We start from the raw sequence: 26,508 nt of genomic DNA, 5'->3' as shown, positions 1-26,508 counted from the left end.
GAATTGTTGCGAATTGTTATGTATTATACTCTGTTTTGTTCTATATCTTCAGAACTATTTAACATATTTTAACGAAATAAAGCTCAAACTGAAGTGGACTCTCATCAAGTTATTCATTACAACACTCACAGCAGACCATCCGCGGTTGTGGTTAATGAAAAATAGTCCAACCTTGACTCTTAGACTTTCATTTTTATTTAAGTATGATGTTGTTCACTGATAAGACATATTTCAATGGGTAAAATCACATCTGAGTTACTGGAGGATAAATCTCATACATAGTTATCAAGAAAAATGTATTTTTATGGCTCTAAATAGTGCAGCGTTTCCCAACCAGTGTGCCGCGAGTAATCGAAACAATTATTAATTTTATATAGTGCAGGAGAATTAGCATTTAACCCAGAACAAATTGGAACATAGACGACTGGTGTTGTATATTAACTATAACATGCTAAATTGCAGCATACTAAAAATCCGCCAAAATCCAGTCACGGGAACATATTTATTTTCGCCATTTTCAAAATGGCTGCCGCGGAAAGAGACAACATTTGGGAGTGGCTCAATTATAATTTTCTATAGTAAAGAAATCCGGGTTAAAGCTGATTTTCTTTGCTTATTTTGCTTTTTTCTATATAATGTGATACATTATGTTGCATTTCATTTAAATAAAGTCATTATAATAATATATTTTTGTGTTTTGCTGTGTTTCAGGTATCAATAAAAATTAATAAAATGTAGATCACTGAGAAATCCAAATTACTAAGTTATTCCAAACGACTTAAGAAATGAAGTCAATTACAAATGTTTGTATTGTATGTGAAAGTGAAGAACAAGCAGACAAACTAATTCAGTTAACAAAGAAAGGTGCTGAAGGAATTAATAGGGCTGCTAAATTACGAGGATTGACTATCAATGTCTCAGATAATAGTTTTGTTCACGCCTCCTGCCGCAAACGTTTTACGGATAAAAAAGACATTGAAAGATATTTAAGAAAATCTTCTGATGATGTGGAATCTGCAGTTAAGAAACGATGTCGTACAAGTGGGGGAGCTTTCAACAGCCAGACTGATTGTATATTCTGTGGACAAGTTGTTGATTTTAAGCATTTACCTAAATCAGAGTGCTTTACTGTGAAAACACACAATTTCTTTAAAACAATAAGTGATATTTGTGTTAAACGGAAAGATGATTGGTCTCTTGAAGTACAAGGACGCTTAGAATATTACAGCAATGATCTTTTTGCCGCAGACTATGTATATCACAATACTTGTAGTTCTAATTTCCGATCCGGTAAGTATATTCCTTACTCATATAGAAAAAAGACAGATGCTGGGAGCAAAGAAGTAGTAGTACCTAGAAGACCACAAAATGAGAAATTAACAGAAGCATTTCTCAAAGTATGTCTTTTCTTAGAAGAACATCAGGATAATCAGTTTACTGTACGAGATTTAGTAGCATTGATGGACGAACATTTAAAGGATTCTAGTGAAAAAGCATACTCTCCTAAGTACATGAAATCTAAATTGATTGATCACTTTGGAGAATAAATATATTTTTGTGAGATGGAAGGTAATAAGGACATTGTACTTATTAGGGAATCTGTGAAGTCAATCATAAGAGATCATTACGAAAGAAACCGCTGTGTGGATGATGAAAATGAGAAGATAAGAATTATTGAAACAGCAGCAAGACTTATAGTAAGTGATATAAGAACAATGAACGTTGATAACAAAGAATTTTACCCTCCTGCTAGCAGCATAAATACTGAGAACATTCAGGATTTTTTGCCTCAAAGCCAACAAATACTTCTGTCTAAAATATTTACTGGAGATAATGAGTTGAAGATTGCTACTGTTGGTCAATGCATAATACAAGCCTGTAGGCCTAGAACTGTATTAGCTCCATTACAATTAACACTCGCAATTTGGCTACATACCCATTATCGTTCACGACTCCTTGTTGATGTATTACACCGTTTTGGGTTCTGCTCCTCGTACGATGAAGTCAAAAAGTTTGAACGGAATGCAGCAGTAGCAACAGGAGAAAATTTACTTGAACTAAATGGAAATGAAACAGTTAGATTTGCGGCAGATAATGTTGATCATAACAAGAAAACTTTAAGAGGTCAAGATACATTCCATGGCATGGGAATGATGGCTTCAATAACACCAAGCAATAAAAGACAGACACGACTAATTCCACGAAAGAATATTTCAGATGACGACGTGAAAGAAATGGCAACAGTTAACATGTGTGAGTTTATCAAGACCAACATATCGTCATGTTTATTGTTTGAAGAATTACCTAAGCTCCAAGAGAAAACCTCAAAAATAGACATCTTATGGAAGGCAGCGTGGCATCTCAATCCACGTACCCCAAACTGGTCAGGAACAATGAAAGGAATTCGCATTTCAGGCGAGGTTAAGAAATCTTCTGTAGTGATACTTCCCATCATAGATATGTCACCAAGTAACATGAACTGTATTCTGTCTACTTTGACATACATTGGCAATTTATGTAGAGTTCATAAGCTCACCCCAGTGATCACCTTTGACCAGCCATTATTCTGGAAAGCGTCGATTATCGTGAATGATAGTAGATACAAAACTGAATTTGCGGACACAGTATTGATGTTGGGGTCGTTTCACTTGTTAATGAATATCATAGGTGCGATTGGCACATTAATGGAAGGTTCTGGTCTAAATTACATTTTCCAAGTTGTTTATGGAGAAAATACTATGAGACACGTGATGACTGGCAAAGCTGTCTCAAGAGCTTTCCGAGGTCACATGTTAGTTGACTGTTCTTTGACTTCTCTGCTACTTGCTGAAGTGTTGAATGAACAAGGGGAAGAATCAAAATCTGAAATTGGTGCAAGTATTTTAAACTTATATGAAGAGCTTATATCAAATACAAGGCCCATACATGAAATCGAAAAGTCCGAAACTCTATCTAGACTTCAAAACTTGCTGAAACGGAAAAAGTGTAATTTATGTGAAACCTCACTGACAAGTAAGTTGTGAGTAGAATATCAGTCAATGATAAGTACAATGCGCAAGCTGGTACAAGCAGACAGAAGTGGCTCGTGGTTGATGCACTTGGAAGCTGTTCAGGAATGTCTACCTATAATTGGAGCAGCAGGTCATACTAACTATCTGAAATCTGTCCATCTGTACTTACAGGAAATGCTGAAACTTTCTGAGAAGCAATTACATGTATACAATGCATTTCTAAAGGGAGGATTTGTTGTATATAGGACAGGTACTTCATGGTGTGACCTTGGATGTGATCTAGCTATTGAACAAATCTTCATGAGGTCACTAAAGACTACTGGCGGTCTCACAAGAGGAAGTGGATTAACATAACTTCAGCGAGCAATTTGGGTACTTTCAATGCCAACAACTTGTGAGTACAGCATGGTTGTTCAGAATCTAGCAAGAATCGCACCATCAAGAAGCGAACAGCACAGAGAAATGCATACATCAAGGATTCTGCAAGATAGATCTGATGGTAGAAAGATACTTGAATTTCTTCAGCAGTTCTCTCCTTTCACTACAGATCCATCGCTTAGGAACATCGTAACTGGGGTCACAGTTGATGAAAAGGTAGTAAACGTTCATGCTCTAAAAGAAGTAGGTAACAAAATTGTTGAAAAACTCGCTGGGAAGCTTGTGTTTTCTTATTCAATTCGAAGAGATAAAGCTGTTACTCTAAGTTCACACGAAAAAGTTACAATTGACGAAAAGGAGAAAATTGCCATAGATTCTGCTCTTTTGTTCCAGCGGTTTATCGTAGCTGCTACCAATACTGAAATGGATCTTGAACATGTTCTACAGTACGAACTCTGTGCTTTCCCACTATCCCTGTTTGAATCACCAAATCTCCTGCGAAAAGGACAAAAATCTCAGCTAGCTCATGCAATAAATGTACATGTTAGAAATAAGTTACAAAATAATCGAATAAAACGTCTCAGATAGAGACATTCTCACAAACCCTTGCGCAAAGAAAAAAATATATCCTTGATGGCGGTTCACTGCTTTATAGAATACCTTGGAAGGCCCTTGACACCTTTGACACTATAGCAACAACATACGCAGAATTTACGATCAGGAATTATGGGAAAGCTACTATAGTGTTTGATTTTTATGAAGCTACTACTCCTTCAATCAAAGATTGTGAACATCGGAGAAGAGGCATGAAGTCACGATTCAGCCCATTGGTTAAATTCACACAGAATACTACATTCATAGGCAGCAAAGAAAAGTTTCTTCAGAATTCTGAGAATAAATCACAAATGATTAAACTCATATCCAATAAGTTGATTGAAAGAGGTTGTAGAGTTTGTAGAGGTTGTAGAGAGGCTGATGTAACTATTGTCAAGGAATCAGTTCAATCCTCAAAACATTCAAATACAATAGTTGTAGAAGAAGATACTGATCTGCTCGTGCTTCTTTTATATTATGCTTCTAATAGTGACTTCTCATTAGAATTTCGGAGTGACGTCAATCGCAAAAAAAGTGAAACTCAAGTGTATGATATACATTCCATTCAGGATGTGCTAGGAAAAGAAGTATGTGAATGCCTACTTTTCTTACATTCTTTCACAGGCTGTGACAGTACATCGCATATCTATGGTCTTGGCAAAACCACAGCATTTAACAAGTTTCTACAGTATAGTGATTTAAGACAAATTGCCAAAACTTTCTGCACAAAGAACAAATCGCAAAAGGAAGTAGAAAATGCTGGGCAACAAGCACTTTTGATGTTCATGCGTGGCAAGAAAAATGAAACAGTACAAATGTTTAGAACTCGTATCTTTAAGGAAAAAGTTTCATCATCTAAGTGTTTTGTAAAACCAGAGCTCCTACCTCCAACAGATTCAGCACTTAAATACCATTCATTTAGATGTTATTATCAGACACTTGTGTGGAAAAAAGAGCATACAGGTGAAAATCCATGTTCATGGGGGTGGAAGTTGAGTGATAATCAATACTATCCAGTTCTGAGTGATTTACCCCCAGCACCGAGTTCTTTGTTATCTATTATCCGTTGTAAATGCACTAAAAATTGTGTAAGCTTGCATTGTACTTGCAGAAGCGTTGGTTTACATTGCAGTGATGTATGTGGCCAATGCCAAGAAACAGAGTGTGAAAACTGTCCTCAAGAACAGCTGAGAGAAAGTGATGTGGAAGACTCAGACATTGAATAGAGGTGCAAGTTCAAGTAACGTTTTATTAATTTGTTTGTGAGTTTTTTTTCTTTTTTTCTTTTGTGATCAGCCTATTTTTGTATATTACGTAGAAAAGTAAGTTCTGTTCATTAAAAGATCAGCTTAAGTCTTGAAACTCCACCACTAATTTACTGGTATGTAAACGAAAATAAAAGTTCATAACTATATACTCATTCTGTTTATGTCCATTTGACTATAAACTGGTAAACTCAACAATTTTGCTTTCAAAGAGCTAAATCTAAATACTGATTCATTAGGTGAATAAAATTTACGAGTTTGTAATAATCTAAATGCTGTTACAATTAAATAATAGCAATTGTTTAATTATATCTAAGGAAATTGAGGAGCATCTCGACGGTTATATTCGGTCGACGTTTTTGGACATTTCCCGTGAACGGATTTTGGCGGATTTTGTGTATGTTATAAGGGAAGCATATTAGTATATTGTGCCCAAATATCTCTTCTGTTCCAATTTGTTCTAGGTATCACCCTATATTTCCGTATTTCTCCTGCACTAATAGCAATAAAATTACAAAAGGTAGGGAAAAATGTATATTTGTATTTCACATTACTATGAAACTCTACTGTGAATCTACAATTTTAAGTTTCATACCGGGTTACTGTTCTGTACATTTCTAATGTTGAAAAAAAATGGTTATCATTGTTATGACCATTATTGCTTCTTTATTGTTGCAGACTATTTCCTAACTTAAAAATTTAAAATATCATTCAATCCTTTCGACAAAGTACCTACATTTGTGTTTTAAAAATAAATGAGATTTGTTTGTTCGTTGGTTAGTGACCTTCCTTCTTAGTAAAAGGTTGGATACAGTGTTTAAAAAGAAAGCGTATTTTTAAAAACTTGAGTCTAATATTTCATTGCAATTGTTTTCTATTTTTAAATTAGAATGAAAAATAAGCATAATGATTTAACACGAAAAAAAAAAAAACAATGATCGAGCTTTCTTCTCTGTGAGTAGGAGACCAATAATCACAGAAAAAATACCAGTTTTATATTTACAAGTAATAATATCTATAAGTGTGCCGCGAGAATCCAAGTAACACCCGTAGTGTGCCGCAAGTTCAAAAAGGTTGGGAAACGCTGAAATAGTGTGTTGTTCATTGCCATTGATAATTGATATTCTTTATTTCGTTGCAACGTTTTTAAATTTCTTTATATATTGTGAAATGAAAAAAAAATCCCGTTAGTTAGCAGGTTGTATCTATTGCTTGTTTTTGTTTTTTCTTTTATATATGTGATGGACAAACACCGTGTGCGTGGGTTTTCTCGGGGTTCTCCCGTTTCCTCCCACTTTCTTCATTCCACCATTTCATTCATTCCTCATAATCATCGTCTACTTTAGCCTAACGGGCATAACCGCGGGACGTAAAACTCAAAGATTTCATTTCATTTTCTTGTATATATATGTATATATATATAGGTAGATAGATAAATCTATATAAAAGAGAACGTACAAAATCCTTTGTCCGCTCATCACGCTAATACGGCTGAACCAATTTCTTTCATTTTTGGGGGGTTATTAGGATTTGGACCCTAGATGGTTTTTATCATATCACTTTAATTTTTAATTACCAGTGTCTTGAGATAATTGACCATTCAAGTGTCCATAACGTACAAATCCTTTGTTATTAGTTCATCATAGGTAAAAATAAACGTATTTATATGCAACCCGCATGACCATGTCACTCGGCGGGTTAACATAAATGACAGGCGATATACAGCGGAAAATAGCTTGAATCTTCTGTTTAAAATTTTTTAATTGATTTGCTTATTTTTACAGACACTTTTACAATATGCCAGCACCGGGATGACCGCAGCGAAGCGGGGCGGGTTAACATAAATGACAGGCGATATACAGCGGAAAATAGCTGGAATCTTCTGTTTAAAATTTTTTAATTGATTTGCTTATTTTTACAGACACTTTTACAATATGCCAGCACCGGGATGACCGCAGCGAAGCGGGGCGGGTTAACATAAATGACAGGCGATATAATGTTAAGATTTACTGCAATCTTCTATGGTTTTTATCATATCACTTGAAAGCGAAAAAGTAAAAATTATCTAAGTAACAAAGTTTATTGCGTTCCGGGGTGACCGCAGCGAAGCGGGGTGAACGCTGCTAGTATAAAATATGTAGAAAGTTACATTTGTAATAAATAGTAGGCTATATACTGTATATTACGATGTATCGAAAAAAAAACTTTTTTTTTCGAAGTGTTAAGGTGGATACTGCGGAAAAGTGGTCATTTGTAACCAAAAGACGCCTGATTTTTTAAATATTTTTTGGAACTCGTTTAGGAGACATACATCGACCTTGAAGTTTTAATAGTGATTTGGGTATGCAACACGCACAACAATTTCACAAGATGTCATTATTTGGTTATTTTATGTATTTGTTCTGTATTATCGTCATTTATTGTTTTGTTTATGACAAATATGTTAAATTCATCCCTTAGATGTGGTTTCCTATGCCGTTTACTTCTGCTTTTGCTCAAACATGGTCAATTTTAGGCTAAAATTACCTTTTTTTTTCTATTGATATTTTCAAATTAGTTTCAACTGAGAGTTTTATTCGAAAGTTTTTCGATGTGAAAAAAAAAACTAAATAAAATATTTGGCTTTCTAATTGCTAACAGTTCCTCAACTACTCTATAGCGCTTCGCTTATTTTCATACCTTGTTATGCTTTGAAAATAACTTAGAGCTCAAAATGACGAGTTGGCTGCACTGCGAGCTCTAACTTTGCAGGGGTAAAAATGATACTCCTCTCCAATTTCCGCTTCATATGCCCTGTGCTATTTATCTAAGCGGAACACGAGTAAACAAGGTTCTTTGTACTTTACGTATGAGCTACTTATGCATACATAAATATTACAACGTAAGTATTCAAATCATTCAAGATTATTATTAACATTATTATAAATAAAGCTTGACATTTTTGTAATTAGTAACAGAATTTGTCATATCCTACCTTCTTCCTTGTTGAAATCAAAATTACTATATTATTCTGTGTTTACACTGCATATTTTTAAAATTTCATCTCGTTCAAGTAGAAAGGACTGCTAGATATTGAAACACAAATCAAAACGCAATTAAGGAAAGAACAGTACTTTAAAAAATGTCGCCTAATTAAGTTATGAGTATATGAATAGAGAGTGAAAATTCAGTTTAAAGATGGTTCTCTTATATCTTTTCAAAACAAGTTATGAAGGTTATGTTTTATTTACATTTTCTTTAGCTTTGCAGTAAATTAGTAGTAGTTTGTTAAACGTAACTAAGGTTAAATCAAATGTTTTAATTCTTAGTTCTTTTATTAGAAAATTGGCTACGAATAAGAAATGTTCTGCTTTTAGCTTTGTCAGAGGCGTCAATAAGGGTTCTGGAGTTTCTGGAAATATCTGAATGCTTCTAAAAATATAACTCCTGTAAATTTTATAATTAATTGTTAATTCTGCAATATAATTTAACTTTCAAGAGAAACTATCCAAAGAGGGATATATACCAATCAATAGGTCTTTTTAAGCTGAGCGAATAGGTAACGTATTCCGTAAGTGTAAACCTCATGCGTAGTTTCCGAGAAATTTCAGAAAAAAACGAATTTTTTGTAACCTACTAAGATGGAAGTGATGTCGGATCAAGTGCTGCATCGCCGGGCGAATTTTAGAAAATTTATCGGGTTAACTGGAGAATTTATTTTGGTTTGTGAGGAAGAGTGAGTGAAAGTCAGGTGAGGGGTAGTTGAAATTAAGAAAGTGGTTGTGTTTTTTTTTTTTTTTTGATGTTGTAAGCGACACTGTACTATGTGGAGGTGGAAGGAACTATTTGGCGGAGAGGTACACTTGTTATGATTTAGTCGCGGGAAAAGCAGTGGGCAAATGGCGCGTATATTTCTACACGATTGTACACGATTTTTTACTCGAAATCGAAAAAAGTTACACGGCTTTGTTTTGAAGGTCTAACCTAACCTAACCTAATTTAGTACATTTTTTACTTTTTGGATGGCATATAGTACATCCCCAAATCGACATATCAGGTAAGTGTTTTATGCCGTATACTGTGTTTTAGGTTATACTCGTTTATGTGTATATTCACCTTTGCTGACGCTCCTGCTTCCTACGGACACACCCGCTTGCTACCGCTTGGGTCCCCCTGCTGTGCTTCTGCACTGACTCGGTTAGATAATATTCGTGTGTTTTAGTTGCCACCTATCACAAATTGATTCGTATCGTTTGCACAATAGATCTTATCGCATTCGTACACTGAAGTTCTAAAGTGCAGAGAAGAATGGAAGTCCACACCTTCATCCACAGTTCCTGAGCCGGTACTTGAGCCAGCCAGTACCAAGTGATTTAGGGAAGAAATTAAATAATCCCCTTTTTTCAATTTCCTGGAAAAGTTTACATTTTTCTGTTTTGGAGGTAATCTAATTTAGTACATTTCTTTCCTGATTTAGTACGTTTGGATCTTTCTTTCGATTTTTCCTGTGGTCCGGCAATAACGTACTAATGGCAGCTCTTCATCATGACACTACCAAGAATAAAGTAAACAGTATGGTTAATGATATAGGATCTAAGAACATGATCAGTATTTGAGATTAGGGATGCGCACGAGACAAGATGTGTGCCTGTCTCGTCTCGAAAATGTGCTGTAAAAGTGATGTCTCTACTCGAATAATGTATATTCCTCTATTGGAAGAGAAATGTCTCGACTCGAATTTTGTCAGGAAAATCCTGTCTCGACTCGTCTCGTGCGCATCCCTATTTGAGATGTACCTTTTAAGGAGTTTGCTGCTCAGTCTGGGATACAAAAAATCTATCAATTTTGTTGCTTATGTCCAGAAATAAGACAGGTATCAATCAATAGCTCACATGAGTCGATCATGTATGAATCGATCTAAACAAAATTGCAACCTTGAAAATAAATTTTCTTGCACAATCTTTGAGAAACGCGAAAAAAAAAAAAAACACTTTTATGGTGGTAAAAATTATGTCGTTTGTTCTCAGTTATAATTGACAGTTAAAGTTTACTGGGACAAATTTGTTTGTTTACTTGTGTATCGTACGTAGGAAAGAAAGGAATACAAAGTTAACTAACTTATTGTTGTTTGTATATTTGTTGTTTGCACTGTTCTAACAGCAAACTTCACACACCTAACAGTGACACATATAGATGAGTGAAAGGTATTGCTGAACTTAAGCGAATTCCGAATATGCTAATGCTTAGGAAATAACAACGATGCTTCCAAGCGAACTTTGTGGTCAGCTATTTTGCGTAACGCACTTGCACGACAGATATTGAAGTGTGATGTTGTTGATAAACTGCATAAAAAATTAGGAGAAAAAAGAAACAATTACATTCCGTTTGCTATAAACATGAGTCATAAGCTGTAGCTACATTTCGATGAATGTAATATTTTGTTACTGAAGTTAATGAATATTGGTCTAATAATTTCCTTCATCACCTTATGTTGATTTTCCTTGTTGAGGCGGGAAGTAGAAAATTCCATTCAACCGCCGAGTGTCGGAATACCGAACTTCAGACGTGTGGTCCGTTCGAATTTTCCGCACTACAAAATACGTGTTTTCTTTTTGTAAGGATCCGCAGTGCCATTTGAGGGTCTTTCTGAAAAGAGAGAAAGTAAATTTATTATTCCCTGATGTATGTGAGCGATTGCTCCGTCTTGTTGAAATACTTGTTGATTAAAAACAAGACCATGCACATCAGAGAATGCCTGTGAATCTACATGAAATTAGACTATGACATACTCATCGTATTGCTTAGCTATTACTCTTGTTGTTTTTAGCATATTCACCTTCGATGAAATAGGGTCCGATGACACCATGACTTGAAATCGCCGCCTACAGTTACTTTTGTCAAATGTGATGGTCTTTGTGCCTCTCACAGCCTAAAAGGCGCAAGTTTTGTTTGTTTAAATAACTAATGAGGAGAACTTGATATTCATTAGGAATAATGTTCCTCGTTCTTTTAACGTGTACTGCAGAATGACGATCAACAATTTTTCACATGTGGCTCCGTTTAGCGTAGTCTCCTAACGCTCTCGTCTTGGGTGCGAGCGGTCCCGAGTTCGATTCCCGGTGGGAAGATTCGGTCGAAAAAGTGTAAAGAGCTTTTGAGTTGATTTTGAGTTTGACGTCCCGTTCAGCAGCGAGGCTATATGAGACGTGGGCCTAGTGATTAACGTGGAATCCGAACTACATGAGCTCCCGCTGGGAATCGAACCCGCCCCCCCCCACGCGTACGCTAACCGCTTAGCCACGGATGAGCTCGTAAAGAGCTTTTCCAGGCCAACCATCCTGAATGAGATTTTCCTGGGTTTTTCTGGGTTTTCCAGGCCTCTTTCTTCCTCCCCTTTCCTCGGATAGTGTGATCGCCCAGGGATATAATCCCTCAAACGTGACGATGGCGATAAATGCCGAAAGCCCAGAAATCTAAATCCTAAATTTTTGACATGTAAAGAGAGAAACTATTAAAACATTAACTTAAGAATTTGACAGTAAACATACAAAAGCACTTAAACAATTGAAGAAAATAACAAATAAATAAGTAAACTATTCACACCATTTCATGGTTTCAGTTTCTGTTACGTTTTCTTGCACCATTCTCGTAGTTCTTGGCCAATCACATACTTAACATACTGTTATTTCCGAACGAGTAACGCTACCTTTCCAAATATTTCACTTTTGGGTTTTCTGGAACATTTTAGCCATATTGATATATAACATGCCTACTTTTATATTTACAATTTCACGTTGATTTTATAATGGTGCATTTCAAAGTAGGTTCGGAGATACGTAACTCACCCTATTTCATCTCTCTTTAGTGACACTGCAGGAAGATTTTTTTTTAAAAGTTTCTTTTGAGCATTCTAATCTCTGTCTTGATTTCCTTTTATCCTGTTAACATCACTTGCTTCACTTCGTACAGCTCAGCTGCTATAACTTCGCCAATATGCATTTCTTCACGTGTTCTATAAAGTTCACTGTCTTGTTTCAAAGCTCGATTATTTTATTCCGAGCCTTTAGTTTAGAGCCACTGTGCTCACTTTCTGAATTACATAAAGGAAATATGTTAACTTGATTCCATTTTAACTACTTTTTAAATAACGTTATTATTTAATTTTAATAACTGTATGTTAAAACTTTTGTTTATTACAAACGAAATACAACTATTATTTAAAAAGCAGCTCACATAATTCCAAGACAACATAATTAATCAAATGCAGCTGAGTTCGATCCTCTAGTCGCTGCCTTAACTTAGATTTAGTGGAAAATGTTATTCTAGCAACACTGTAATTTCTGCGGATGGCAACACTGAAAATTCTTCAGATTCATATTTTCTGTTGTAGAATAACATTATCTATGATTGTGGTAAGTTGCATATCATTATCTTTGTTTACTTATGAAAAATAAACAAAAGAAAAGTGATAAATTTTGTATTATTTTTAGTATGTCAGGCTCTTAACATAGAATCTGAACATCTTCCGCCGAGAATCGAACCCAGATTTCCTGCGCCAAAGGTTTGTGCGCTATCCACTTAGCCGCGAGAGAGCTCCAACGAGAAATAAGAAGAAGTTAAATGTTAAATGCAGGAGGAATTGTTACTGAATTTTAAATACGCATTTATTATTACCAGTATGTAGTACTTATCACGATAAGTATAAGTTATTCAATAGTTTTTCGATTTCCAAATTTGCGTGTCGATGTTTCCAGGAGCCCTGAGAAAACCAGTCGGAAGAAAGAGCTGTCTTTAGGTTGTCTTGGAAGATGGTGAAATTGGAAAAAAGAAAGCAAGAAAGAAAGAGGGAAATAAGAAAGCAGGTGATACCCTAGAGAGTGTGAAAGTGCACCTTAGTAACAGATCAAATATGGAGAGAAGCTCTTTCGCACAGACTCACGGGAATAAACGACGAGAGAAAGGGTTGCTTCCTTGGAGAATTCCGCGATGCGCCATCCGCGTCTGTTCACGGAATTTCATCATTGTTTTCGTCTTTTTTTTCTTTTGAAACGAGAGACCATTATCTACATACAATGAATGAGTAACGAAGGGAAAATGGTATCAAGGCCTTTGCTTCTTATATGTAACAGTGCATTTTCTCAAACAGCAAAACAACTTATACAGTCAGCGACAAAACTTTTGAACTCCTGACTGCTGTAACACCACTAAGTCAGTACTTTTGATGCTTTCACACAGAGAAAAATCCGTTCTCCGGACAGCGGTATATTGTACAAATATACGGTATCCTCTTGATTACTAGAGAAATCAGTACGGAGCATACGTTATCCGTATGCTACATAGACACTGCCCTTAAATGTTCCATCATGCCGTTGCAGGATGTCTAACAGTTTTCTGTATATCACATACATATACTTATGTTACCTTCGTCAGCTATATGTTATATACGTCCATTTGTATGTGAGATCCTGACCGCCTACATTGTTTAATACAGAAAGTACGTATAGATAGAACACTTATACAAAAAGTATTATAAAACATACGTTTTCAGTTGTACTTCTGCTGTACGTTAAATCCAAAAACTACAAGAATTACGCATGTAACCTACTTTTTAAGTACGCCACCTACATTTTTTTTCTCAGTGCACAAACGTCTGAGCATAAAAAACGTATGCAATTAATCTTTGAAGCAGTTAGTAAGCATGTGGACCATTAAAACTAGTTTTAGCTGTGTAATTAATGTATATATAAAATTTCTCTTCTTTAAGCTAAATTCCTAGGAGAGTGTATTGTCCAATGGATACCATATATTAAAAACATTAGAAGTAGTTATATGTATAATGTATCCTTTCACCATATATTGGGTATTAGAAAAGAAAAAACACTGATCATATACAGGGCGTTTCAAAACAACACCAACAACATTTGGGAGGTGATTCTTGACTCCAAGATAAGACAAAAAGTATAAGCTGCCGAAAACATCAAAAAATGACCTTTAAAGGTCCATAGCTCCAAAACTATGTGACCTAGCGTAGTCGGGCTAAAACTTCACTTAGGAAATAATATGTGCCCTATCCAAAAGTACATGTTTCAGAATTTTAAGGTACTCACGCAACAATTTTTATAGAAGAAGTTTGGCTAGGGTTTGACATATAATTTGAAATACCCACTGTCTCTATAAAAATTGTTGCGGGAGTACTGCAGGGTTCTGAAACTTGAATATTTAGAGCACATATTAGTTCTTAAGTTAAGTCTTGACACGACTACGGTAGGTCCCATGATGGAGTTATGAAACTTTAAAGTTTTCGGCAGCTTATAACCTCGAAAGGAAGCATTTGTGCACACAGGTTGGTCTATACTTTTTGCCTTATCTTGGTATCAGGAATCACCTCCCAAACGTTGTCGGTGTTGCTTTGAAATATTCTGTATAAATTATCAAATGGTTGAAAGAAAGTGAAAATGTCAAATCTAAAACAATTCTAGAAAATAAGATCGTAAATCTTTGTCTGCAACCATAGTCCCACTCGAATTCCCCGCCTGTTTCGTCATTCCAACCTCTTTTCCCTTATCAATAGGGGATTTTGTTTATCATACTTAGAATGAATTGGAATTGAAATTGAAGAATGTTAATAAATTCGGACCCGCCGGATTCGAATCTATATTTTCTTCATGAAAATTCAAGATTACTAATAAAACTCGAACTGACCAAAACAGTATATATATATTTTAAGATTATATATTTGTGTGATAATGTGTCTGAGGAAGGTTGTGTTACATAGCCGAAACTGTAACACAAATAGGGTAAGTTTGGGTGAATCCGGACAGTTCTGATGTTTCTTTCTTTTACTACTTCCCCGCTAAACGAAAATATCCAATACTTCGTCATATTATTTAATGATATGTTGTTATGCATGTATAACTGAAATAGTTTCCCTGGAATGGCATGTTAAGAAATAAAAATAGTTTTCTGAAAGTTGACAAAATCTTTGATTTGCAAATTTGGAAGGGTGAATCCGGACAGTACGTTGGCGATTCCGGACACTGAAGTTTGAAGGAAGATATATACACAAGACACATATTTTAGCTTACTATTTTTTGCTACACTAACATTCTAACATGATAAGCACAGAATATAAATACGAATACATGATAAATACATACAATTTACTAACCTAGCAATTTCTATAGTAATTACTGTTGAAATTGTAAGCTAAATGCACAGTAGTGTAACTATCACTATAGTGTTTAATCATTAAACATAGTACTCACATTTGTTTCTATTAGAACTACATTTTACTACTATTTTTTGCTACTAAGAACTAGATTATTACTAAAATGTATAATATGTGTGCACGTAGACTAGCATTTATGTATGTATGTATGCATTTATTTATTTTGTATTAATGACGTCTGTCAGTTTTGTGAAGCACTAGTCATAATTCAGACACATCGACTACAGATAAAATACAGTGCCTTATCACCTACCACACATCTTCCATGAAACCAGGTCTTACACACAGTACAGGAGACCCAGGAACCATATTTGCTTGATGATAGTGCATAATAATTCTTCCCACAAAATCCACAGTTGTTTTCATCCATAACTTCGATTGTGTTTGAGGAGACAGTTTGAAACAAACTGCTTCGTGACACTTAATCTTTTAGCAACGCCGGACCTTTGGGATGTGGGTTTGGAAGAAGCAAAAGCAGGAAAAGATATGAACTGTTTAACTGTGGGCTCTGAAGGCGATTGAGACTTGTTTGGGGTAAGTCTGATGACGCAGAAGAAGAATTGTTTCCAGCTACTGGCGGATCATGTTTATTCGACCAAAGAAAATCATATTCTCGAACTTGTTGCGGATCAAATGGGTATACACCAACTGATGTAGCCATTCAGTAGTGTAGAATTTTTGAGCACCTTATGATTAGCATTTTGTTATTTAGTTGTGTTTGTAGATTCTAAGATAATTTTATAGCTTTTTCTGGTAATTCCTCGTCGGAGTCCATTTATGGCAAAAATTAATAGACGCTAGATGTAAGCAATAAAACTCACGTAGGGCCTCAGTAGACCTTTATTTCACACTCATAAACGTGAAAAGCGAGAGAGGAGAGAGTGTTCTCAATCCCCTTAGTTCATTAATTACATTGTCCGGATTCACTTTAACGTAATAAACGTGTCCGAATTCACCCTTCACTAAACGTCCGGATTCGCCCGTTTTGAGCACTGTAAACTTGTGCATGCGTTGAGCAGGCACTCGCAAAGTAATAGAATTCTTCTAATATGCAAACGAGTAAAGTAAGGTCTTCACTTTGATATATGTCTTACTTATCATATTCCACTAAAAAGTTACATAAGGTCAAAAAAGTGCATGAACTTTCCTGTTTATTCTTTTTCCCCATACCGTCGAAAGTACATATAACAAACAGTCTTTGTACTTCCTACTCAGCATTGTACTGTAAGAAGGTACGGTGCTTCAAATAGGCATCACAACAAGTCTCAACATTACACATGCGAAGAACAGTATTATGGTATGCTTAGGATGTCCGGATTCAGCGACTGTCCGGAATCACCCAAACTTACTATATATAATCTTAAAATATATATACTGCTTTGGTCAGTTGAAGTTTTATTAGTAATCTTGAATTTTTCGAAGCTAGAATGAATAATTTACAAGCTGAAAATTCAATGTGTTAACTGCTCGCCTACGCTAATCGGTTCCTTGAGTTTATACAAAGGATGCTAGCTAGTTACACTTCTTTCATGTAATTCTAAACGATCCGCTAAGGCCCTATGAAGAAATGGATCATTGGCTAAGTCAATCTATCAATCTATTTTTCACATCATTTATTTATTTGGATAATTTTTATTGTATCTCCATTATTGCTTTATTATTATTATTATTATTATTATTATTATTATTATTATTATTATTATTATTATTATTATTATTATTATTAACTATCATTCCAATCTCTTTTATTTTACAGATTCAACCTATTTTACATTAGTTATTGTGACATAAAAGGAAATGTTACTTGTGCGAAAATATCGTTTATACATTGCAAGAGATGAAATTTCCAATTATACGCTGGAAACTCTATCGGATCTGACTATAAACAAAACCTAGTGTGGAACAGAAAACATCACTTTACATAAAACAAATTTGAAGCAGTGAACGAAAGATTCGGGTATCTTGGTTAATAATTTATTAATCATTTTTTCGTCTGTTCAAAATCTTGAGGAAGTCTGATTCCTTTATTTTTATTACATGCTTATAACCTAACCCGGAGTGTCAGATATAAAATATAGAATGACATACCTAAACTTGTTACATGAACTTTGTTATTGTTGATGAAATTTGTTCTAACTCTACTAGACAAAGAATAAATTACCAAATATTTTTTTATATACAAACTAGTTTAGGGTATATATAATAATAATTTGTTTTAAGTCTAACGAAATTTAATGCAAAAATGGCAAATACTCGACAAAGGGACTTATTATTAATACACTTAGAACGGAGCATTACAGAAATTCACTATTGGTTCGAATGTTCAAAGTATATAATATCACATAAATTATTGTATTTAGATTTTAGCATGCCATTTCAAACCTACTGTCAGTCATTGCGTCAGAATGTTTTACAATTTTCTAACTGATTCATACTAGCTTTGCTATATTGAATAACTTACACTAAAATACAAATGCTGAGCAAACCAACGTTTATTAATAACTGTGTAACAATTTCGCCAAGTAATTGAACATATTTGCTTCATCAGACACTGTGAAAACAAGATAGGGTTTCATCTAAATATAACAGAAGCACAGAAAATGGTTCTGAACGTTGATTGGCTGATCAATACACAAAGATTCGGGCATCAGTCATCGGCATTCTGTTTTGATCAGCCAATCAGCGTTCAGAACCATTTTCTGTGTTTCTGTTATATTTAGATGCAACTCTCTCTCTTGTTTATCAAGTCAGACCGTGGGCCTTTACCTCTTCTTAGACTGTTCTCATACAATCCTGAAGAAATTAGCCACCTCATCACAAATGGCATTATCATCGACAACTACTACCACAGAGTTGAAGCCTCCAAGAATCAGGGAAGACCGTTACCATGTTCCAAATGTTTTCAGTATGGTCACAACTCATCCAGTTGCAACGCCACTCAACATTGCTACAGATGTGGTGTTCACCGCACACCTAATCACAAATGCCGCATAAGTGGGAACACACCCTTCTGTGCAACTTGCAAAATAAATGGGCACAAAACAGGAAGCAGCACTTGTCCAAAGCGTCCAACATCTGCCAACATAGAAGACAATCATATTCCAATGAAGATATATCCTAAGGAAATACCCAAACTAACATCGCAAAAAAACCACACCAGAAAAGACAGTCCATAATGAAAACCATGAGCCACTACAAGACAACACTACTATTGAAAATGCTGCCACAACCTCAACAGCACCAACTATAAACGAAACTATCAAGACAGCCATTGAAGAAATCACCCACAATATCATTCAATGGGTCACCGCAGTCCTCATATTAGCCATGAAACCCACGGAAACTCAGACTTTGCATTCTTCAATCAAAAACGCTACAGCTGCTATCTTCCATGAAAAAATCAATATACTCAACTCAACGCAAGGATACGCCTACATAAATATTCCAAAACACAATCAAAGTAGACGTGATGTGCAGGACTAGAACAGTCACTGGGGGACGCTGCAAATACACCATCTATCATCAAAATCATGTTTATTAACATCCAAGGATTTCGAAACAAAATGATGGAATTGCTCACTTATATACAAGATCACAAAATAGATATCATCATAATCAATGAGACTCACTTAACCAAAAGCTTCAAGATCCATATACAAGGATACAACATCATTCGACAGGACCGCATCACCCCTTCTGGAGGTACGGCAATCATCCTCAAAAAAGAAATAAAATACTCTGAGAGCTCCATCCCTACTAATCTACAGGATGCCACGACTACTCCGCTACTCATTAAAATTCATCTTCAGACGGCTATCCATATTGCTACCTTCTATAATAATCCTAGTACCGATGTAAGTAACTCCTTCCCCTTACTCAACTACTTAGCAACTATCCCTAATCTCCTACTCGCACTAGACATCAACTCCCAGCACGAACTCCTTGGAGACCCAACAACCAATACCAATGGCAGAAAATTACTACAATACCTTATCAACAGCTCTCTGATACAGCTCAAAATTCCAGGACCAACACGGCTCGCTCAACGCTTAGAAGAAATTGATACTAGCCCAGACAAAATCTTTTGCACCAATGGAATACTAAAATTCAGACCAACCATACATACAGAATAAGGATTGCCATCGGACCATCTAGCTGCACATATCTATCTTCAAAATCCTAAACTTCCAGCTGAATTTCTCACCATCAAAATCTTCAAGCAAGCGAACTGGGAAGACTATAAAGATAGCATAATTATGGATCTCCAGAAAATAGATATCTTACCAACTCCGCAGTCAATAGAAGAAGCCGCAAACGCAATTTCCACCGCCATTCAACAAGCAGATCGCAACTATATACCCACAAAAACCATCATCCCAGGTCTAGATCGTTTACCTCAAGACATCATTAACCTTATACGTCACAAGAGATATCTTCAACGAACCTATAATCAGCACCGCTTACCAATCACTAAACTTGAACTTAATAATCTAAATCGCACAATTAAACTCAAGATAAGAACATTTCGAGAAGAAAAATTCAACTCCTTTTGTGAAAAACTCAATCAATTACATAAGGAGAACATATCTAAATTTTGGTTTGAAATTAGAAAACAAAGGAATACCAAGACAAAGCTAAGATTACCAACCACCATCGACAACGTCCACTTACCGTCAGATGAAGATAAACTCCAACATCTAGCCAACGCCTTCTTATTAAAGTTCCAGGAACCTCCGCCCAATACACCGGAACAACATTCCATCATGGAATTAGCACATACAATTAAGACAATCATCGCCAACCATGAAGACTTGACTGCTGCTGATCTTGCTGATGACCATCCACCTGCTATCGTCCACCTACTAGATCCTATCCACCCAATTGAAGTCGAAGATGCTATCAAAAGCAGGAAGAATTCAGCTCCAGGACCTGATAGAATCACCACACAGCATTTAAAAGCTGCCCCACCAATACTTCATACCAAGCTCGCTGAATTATACACTGCTAGTCTTACTACTGGTTATGTACCTTCTACTTGGAAAATATCACATACCATCCTCCTATCCAAACCAGGAAAACCGGCTAACCTTACTTCCAACCTTCGCCCAATAGCTCTTACTAATATATTCTCCAAAATCATGGAAAAAATCCTAGTCAGAAGGCTTCATATATATTTGAACAGCATCAAACTCATAATACCACAGCAAGCAGGCTTTAGACCTCAACATAGCACTACCGACCAACTAATGAGAATATGCCATGACATTCAGATTGCCTTCTCTAAAGGACATATCACTGATGCAGCGTTCCTGGATCTCACAGGCGCATTCGATTCCGTCTGGCATGACGGCCTTCTATGCAAACTTACTCATTATAATTTACCCACAACTATCATTAGATGGATACATAACTTTTTATCTGACAGGACCACTCGGATCAAACTAAACAATCAATATTCCTACAATATCCCTATTCAACGAGGAGTTCCACAAGGGTCGACAATTGCACCACTCATTTACCTACTTTATGTCAACGATACGCCTACTAACTTGAAGTTTACCACAAAACTTGGACTCTTCGCTGACGATACTGCGTACTGGACATCCACATTACTTACGCACAATGTTCTCAGTCGATTAAGACAGCAAATAAATGAATTTGCAAAATGGTGCTCTAAATGGAAATTACAGCTGAACCCCAAGAAAACTCAGCTCATCCTATTCATTACCCCTCGACGACGTCGACACTCCATTAAGGACACACGAAATAAAATTAAAATACAAAACTAAGAGGTCCCAGTCACAACAACAGCCAAATATCTCGGAGTACTCCTTGATAAACGACTAACCTTCAATTCACATATACAGGAGGTAAGGAAGCGCGCTATTCGCACCATAATAGCGATAAACAGACTAGGCATAAACCCCACATTGAGCCTCAAAAATAAGCTCTACTTATATAAAATGATTATTCGACCCACGCTCATCTACGGACATCCTCTCTTCACCAGACATAATATAGCAGACGTATCAAGAGCTGAACGATACTGGATGAGGAAGATCAGAAACAACTTTCAGGATGAAGATATCACGCCATACTACAAACAATTTCGTCTACTACCAATAAAAGAGGTTATTATGAAGCTTAACAGAAAATACAAAGAACGAATCTTGGACAAACAGTTCTTCAAAGACAACTTCACTGAACTAGAAAGAACTTCAACAAACCCACCCAAAACTACCCTTCACGCTATCCTAATCATGTAAAAAAAAAAAAAAAAAAGCCATTCCAATTTACTTAAATCCCAAACTCTCAAGCACGTTCCTCACCACCCGTCTCCCAAACCTAACCAACGAAACCTATCCACTCCTCAACTTAACTACACACATTAGTACTACAAAACTCTCAAAACCAAATTAGCACACTATCTATTTCACCTCATACAACACAACTCGGAGCCACAGCTACAGAGCCACCAAATCAACAATACAATATATAAGTCGCAAACACACAACATCGGAACAACACAACATACAAGAAAACCAACCTAGCGACTTGTTCAAAAATAACCTCCTACCATACCATTACTTAGTTCACACTGGGCAAAATAGCACAACTGCTAGAAGCCCATCTCTGGCTGCTTGTCAGAGAAAAGTAAATGTTTTGATGATGATGATGATGATCTCTCTTGTTTTTACAGTGTTATATGAAGCCAATATGTTCAGTTAGTTGGCGAAACTGTTACACAGTTATTATCCTCTAAATAAACGTTACGTTGCTCAGCATTTGTATTTTAGTGTAAGTTACAATTTTCTATAAAATGTATTTATATATTCCAATTTTATACAATTTGTTAGAAAATTAATTATATGGTCTTTATCCATATTCCTATTATTATTTTCTATTATTATATTTTCCTTTAAATCTATTATAACAACATTGTAAAATATGTTGTTCAGGTCTTCTGTAATTAGAGAATATATTCTCAGTTAAAGAAATTAATAAGTAAAAATAAATCAATAAATATAAATAAATAAATAAATTATATAATTTTTGTCATACTGAGTGCAGATAACTTGAAATTAAATACTTATATTCCTACACAGCTCATGATGATATGCGTGTATACCTTGACTAATTTCACATTTTTAAAGCGAGACCATATTTGCTATATCTTCCGCCAATTATGGGCACCGAGGTTAGACACCCCTTCTCTCCAGAATCTGGATATCTTTAGTTGGGTCTTTGCTTGGTTTGAAACATCGATACCTGGATATTCCATCTTCCAGAGTTATACAGAAATGTGTGCCACTTCCATCAATTATGCTCAAAACAATAGTTGTGTTCCGTCGATTCTTACATGAAACAATTTGAAATGAAATGGCGGTTTTCCTTAGCCAATGACATAAGAAAACAAAGTGTCCAAACTTTTTTGAATTTATTTTCCTTGTTCTATAGTTGATAGTGAAGTTTGTTAAATGGTGATCGTTCCCTAGACTGTAGTATATACTTTTTACGACCTCTAGAGGTTTATGCTTAAATTTAAATTGCAGAGAGAAAAATAGGGGCACGAAGGGTTATAAACGGAGAAGACCAACTACAATACAACAATCTGAGCTCCCTCTTCTTTTGGAACTATCAACAAAAATGCCTTTTATTCGCCTTTTTCCTATTTGTTTCGTTTCCAGTTTGTTCGCCGTCATTCTCGAAAGACTCTTTAAGGTTTCGAAGCATGTACTGAGTTTATATGTCGTAAATCCCTTCTTCCACATGAATAATTCGCTTTTCCTATAACACACTGTACGCTTTACAAACATTTCCACAACTTTCTCTTTCTCCTCGTTTTGCACTCCGTTACTCATTTGTTTGATTTAACAACACACGCATGCAAGAGCTCAAATTAAAAAAAAAAAGTAATCGAACATTTTATGGCAGGAAATGAGATAACTCAAATTACCGATCTCAGTTGAACATTTTAAACGTATAGATGGCTCTTCAAACTCGAAGGGAATTTAAATGTTTGGGAGTTAAATTAGTTTCGTTTATAATTTATGGGATACATACACTTTATATATTCCTTTTCAAGAAAATTAATTTACTTGTTTAAAACTCTCTTTCTTGCTATCATATCTGTTTATCTGTTAACTTATAACCACTGGCGCAACTGGGATTATTTTTGAAGCAAATGAGAGCCATAGCAGGTCTCATCTTACCAAAAAATTTTGTGTATAAATGTGGAGGCGTAATCTTCCTCATGATAGATATATTGAAGACATCTCTTTTGTTGTGACCACCGCTAGCACTTTCGTACTAGATCTAGTATCTTTTATAATATTTTAGTGTTCTAGCACGTTCACCAACAAAATCTAGTACTTTCCTCCTGCTGTTCTCTTTTCATTATTACTTTTGGGAGAGAAAAAGGAATTTCATGAAATTTTGGCAATGTACAAGAATTTCACTGTTTCTGGTAACTTTCTGCCTGTTTTTTTTTTAACAGTGGTATTTACAAGAGCATAAGTGGGAAATAGATACCGTCCGGTCGGCTCCTCCAACTAATAAATGACCACAGTAAACAATATTACATATTTAGTTAGTGATTCGTTTAAACAATAGGCTATTAAGGAGTTAAAACTCGATTTTCTCAAGAAGCCTATTTTTTTATATTGTTTTCTCCTGACATCCTCTATATTTGTTATACTTACGTTACTTCAGTGTTTTTACAGTGAGTTCTAAAACGATAAGTAAGCAGGGATTACGCCACAGTTTTTAGTTTGGTGGTGTAAAGTCAAAATTAGGAGGATGAAAGTGGTTTGCAAGGTTTGTATCGAATTTTGAGAGTAAAAATAAATAAATAAATAAAATATAAAGTTGATGGTTCTTTCAAGAATGTGGGGGAAGCTGTCAGAAACCTTCTAATGACATATTAATATCGTAAAATATCATAAATAGGATGAAACGGAAGCAGATAAAATTTCAATAATTTTTCCCCAGATCTATTATTTTTTTCTGCATAGGTTAGTATACGAAATAGTTTTGCTGGGTGGTCACACTGGTTCTTAAACAACACCAAGGTTATAAAGGACGTGCTATTAATGCAGGCTCCGAACCATGACTGAGCCTGAAATTCAGCGCAGTTTACAGAGCAACAGACCATTATGCGAGATTAACTGGCTGGTTCCAGTGAATAACCGGCTAAGTCGGGAAAAGGAAATTTTACAGGAGAGCAGTTTAAAGGCAAATTTTATAGCAGTTACCTGGCTAATTTTGACATAACCAAATACTGTAGCTTCCCCAAGTTTATGAATTCTTCTTAGCTGCTTCTTTTTCAGTTTTCTTCTCTTCAGCCGTTTCTTCTCTTTCTACTACCTTTTTTCAGTTAAAATACCGTATATCGTATTTCATATTTTATTAAGTACATTGATAAGAGCAACGCAAGTAGGTATTAGCCGTTAGTGTAAGAAGAGTTTTAATTCCTTGCTCATGAACGTCTTAAAATTCTGTCTGGAAAATTGTGTAATCAGATTATTTAATAACATATTTGCAAAATAAATAAATAGAAAGGATAATATTAATCATAGTAATGAATAATGAGGCTTGTTTTGTAGAAGTTTTATATTAAAACTGGGGATTAATGAACAACTTATATTTTTAATTCCACACATGCCATTAATGTTACTACTGTTAAAAAGACAGAAAATACTACAAGCATATGCTACGACATTTAAAGAAATACGCAATTGCAATATTAATTGCTTTGAATTGCAGTTGAAACTCAATTTCTGTAGCTTTCTTAACTCCACGGGAAAACAAATAACCAATACGAACTCATGCAACTGCAAATATCATGAACCAGTAGCACATACAAAAACTTTACATTTTCAAATGGAACTATACACATTAAGGGATCACATCCTCTTGCCCCTGTCCCTACCACCTATATTTTCAGAAAAAATAATAGCCCTACATTGTTTTTAAAAGAAAAAGAAAGAGTCCACATGAAGAATAAGATCACATCTTTATGCTTCATCAATAATTTCTCTGCTACACACGTACAATTCTATTAAGAAAATGTACAAATGTTTCTCGAATTACGAAGTTTTGGGAAATCCGAACTCAGTAGCCCGCCTGTGGTTGCGCCCCTAACTCACAATAGGGTCTACAAGACTTTCCCCACCACACTATTATGACTCTAAGAGAAATGGATTACAGGAGCACACCACCTACTGTTTTCACTTTTTGTGTTTTTTATAGTCATGAAATTGAGTTTTGTCATTGATGTTTCTATTTTTCATAAGTAAATAATATAGAGTAATTAAAATGTATTTTTTGTTCTCTGTAGAATACTCTTGGAATGTTTATTCCTCTTGGAATGTGTAAGTATGTATATGTCCGACTTCTTTATTGATCCACTGTATCATAATGTTGTCCTCGCATTTCTCCGTAGGTCTTCCTAATAGTATTTTTTTCCGATTTGGTTTTCAGAGAAAGCTTTACTCATAGGAAAAATAAAACAAAATAAAATAAAAAGTAATAAAAATTCTGAACGTCAGTTAGTATTTATAATGGAATGTGCACGCAAAAAATATAGTATAACTGTACCCGTCTAACACACATGAAGTGGATATGATACATTTGCTGAGTCCTTGTCCTTAGCGAATTAAACATTTCGCTGATTACTGATGAGATAATGAAGTTATTAATATTAGAATCTTGGTGGATAGCTGGGGGTTTCTAACAACACATGACATATATAGAAAAGTCACATTGGCGCTGTTTCTATATTTTGCATTCTTTCGCTCGTTCATCTAGTTCTGTTATACCGCCTTGATGTTATTTTCACACAGTTCAACACCAGCTCTGTGTTGAATCGGTAATACCGGGCCTGCGTTAACAGTAACACCACACCCTTCGTGTTGAAATAATACGCTAAAATGGTAGTCATGGTGGGTTTCTGTGTTAAAAATGAGTTACTTATTAACCCTCGTATTTTGCAGTGCTGGAAGAATTGCATGTTTTTTCCCCTCAACTTCTTTTCTACAGCTTGTTTTAAGTC

Source organism: Thermobia domestica, chromosome 10, assembly GCF_964235325.1.
Source record: "Thermobia domestica chromosome 10, izTheDome1.hap1.1, whole genome shotgun sequence".
Classification (NCBI taxonomy): domain Eukaryota; kingdom Metazoa; phylum Arthropoda; class Insecta; order Zygentoma; family Lepismatidae; genus Thermobia; species Thermobia domestica.
Note: the sequence above shows the minus strand (reverse complement) of the source record.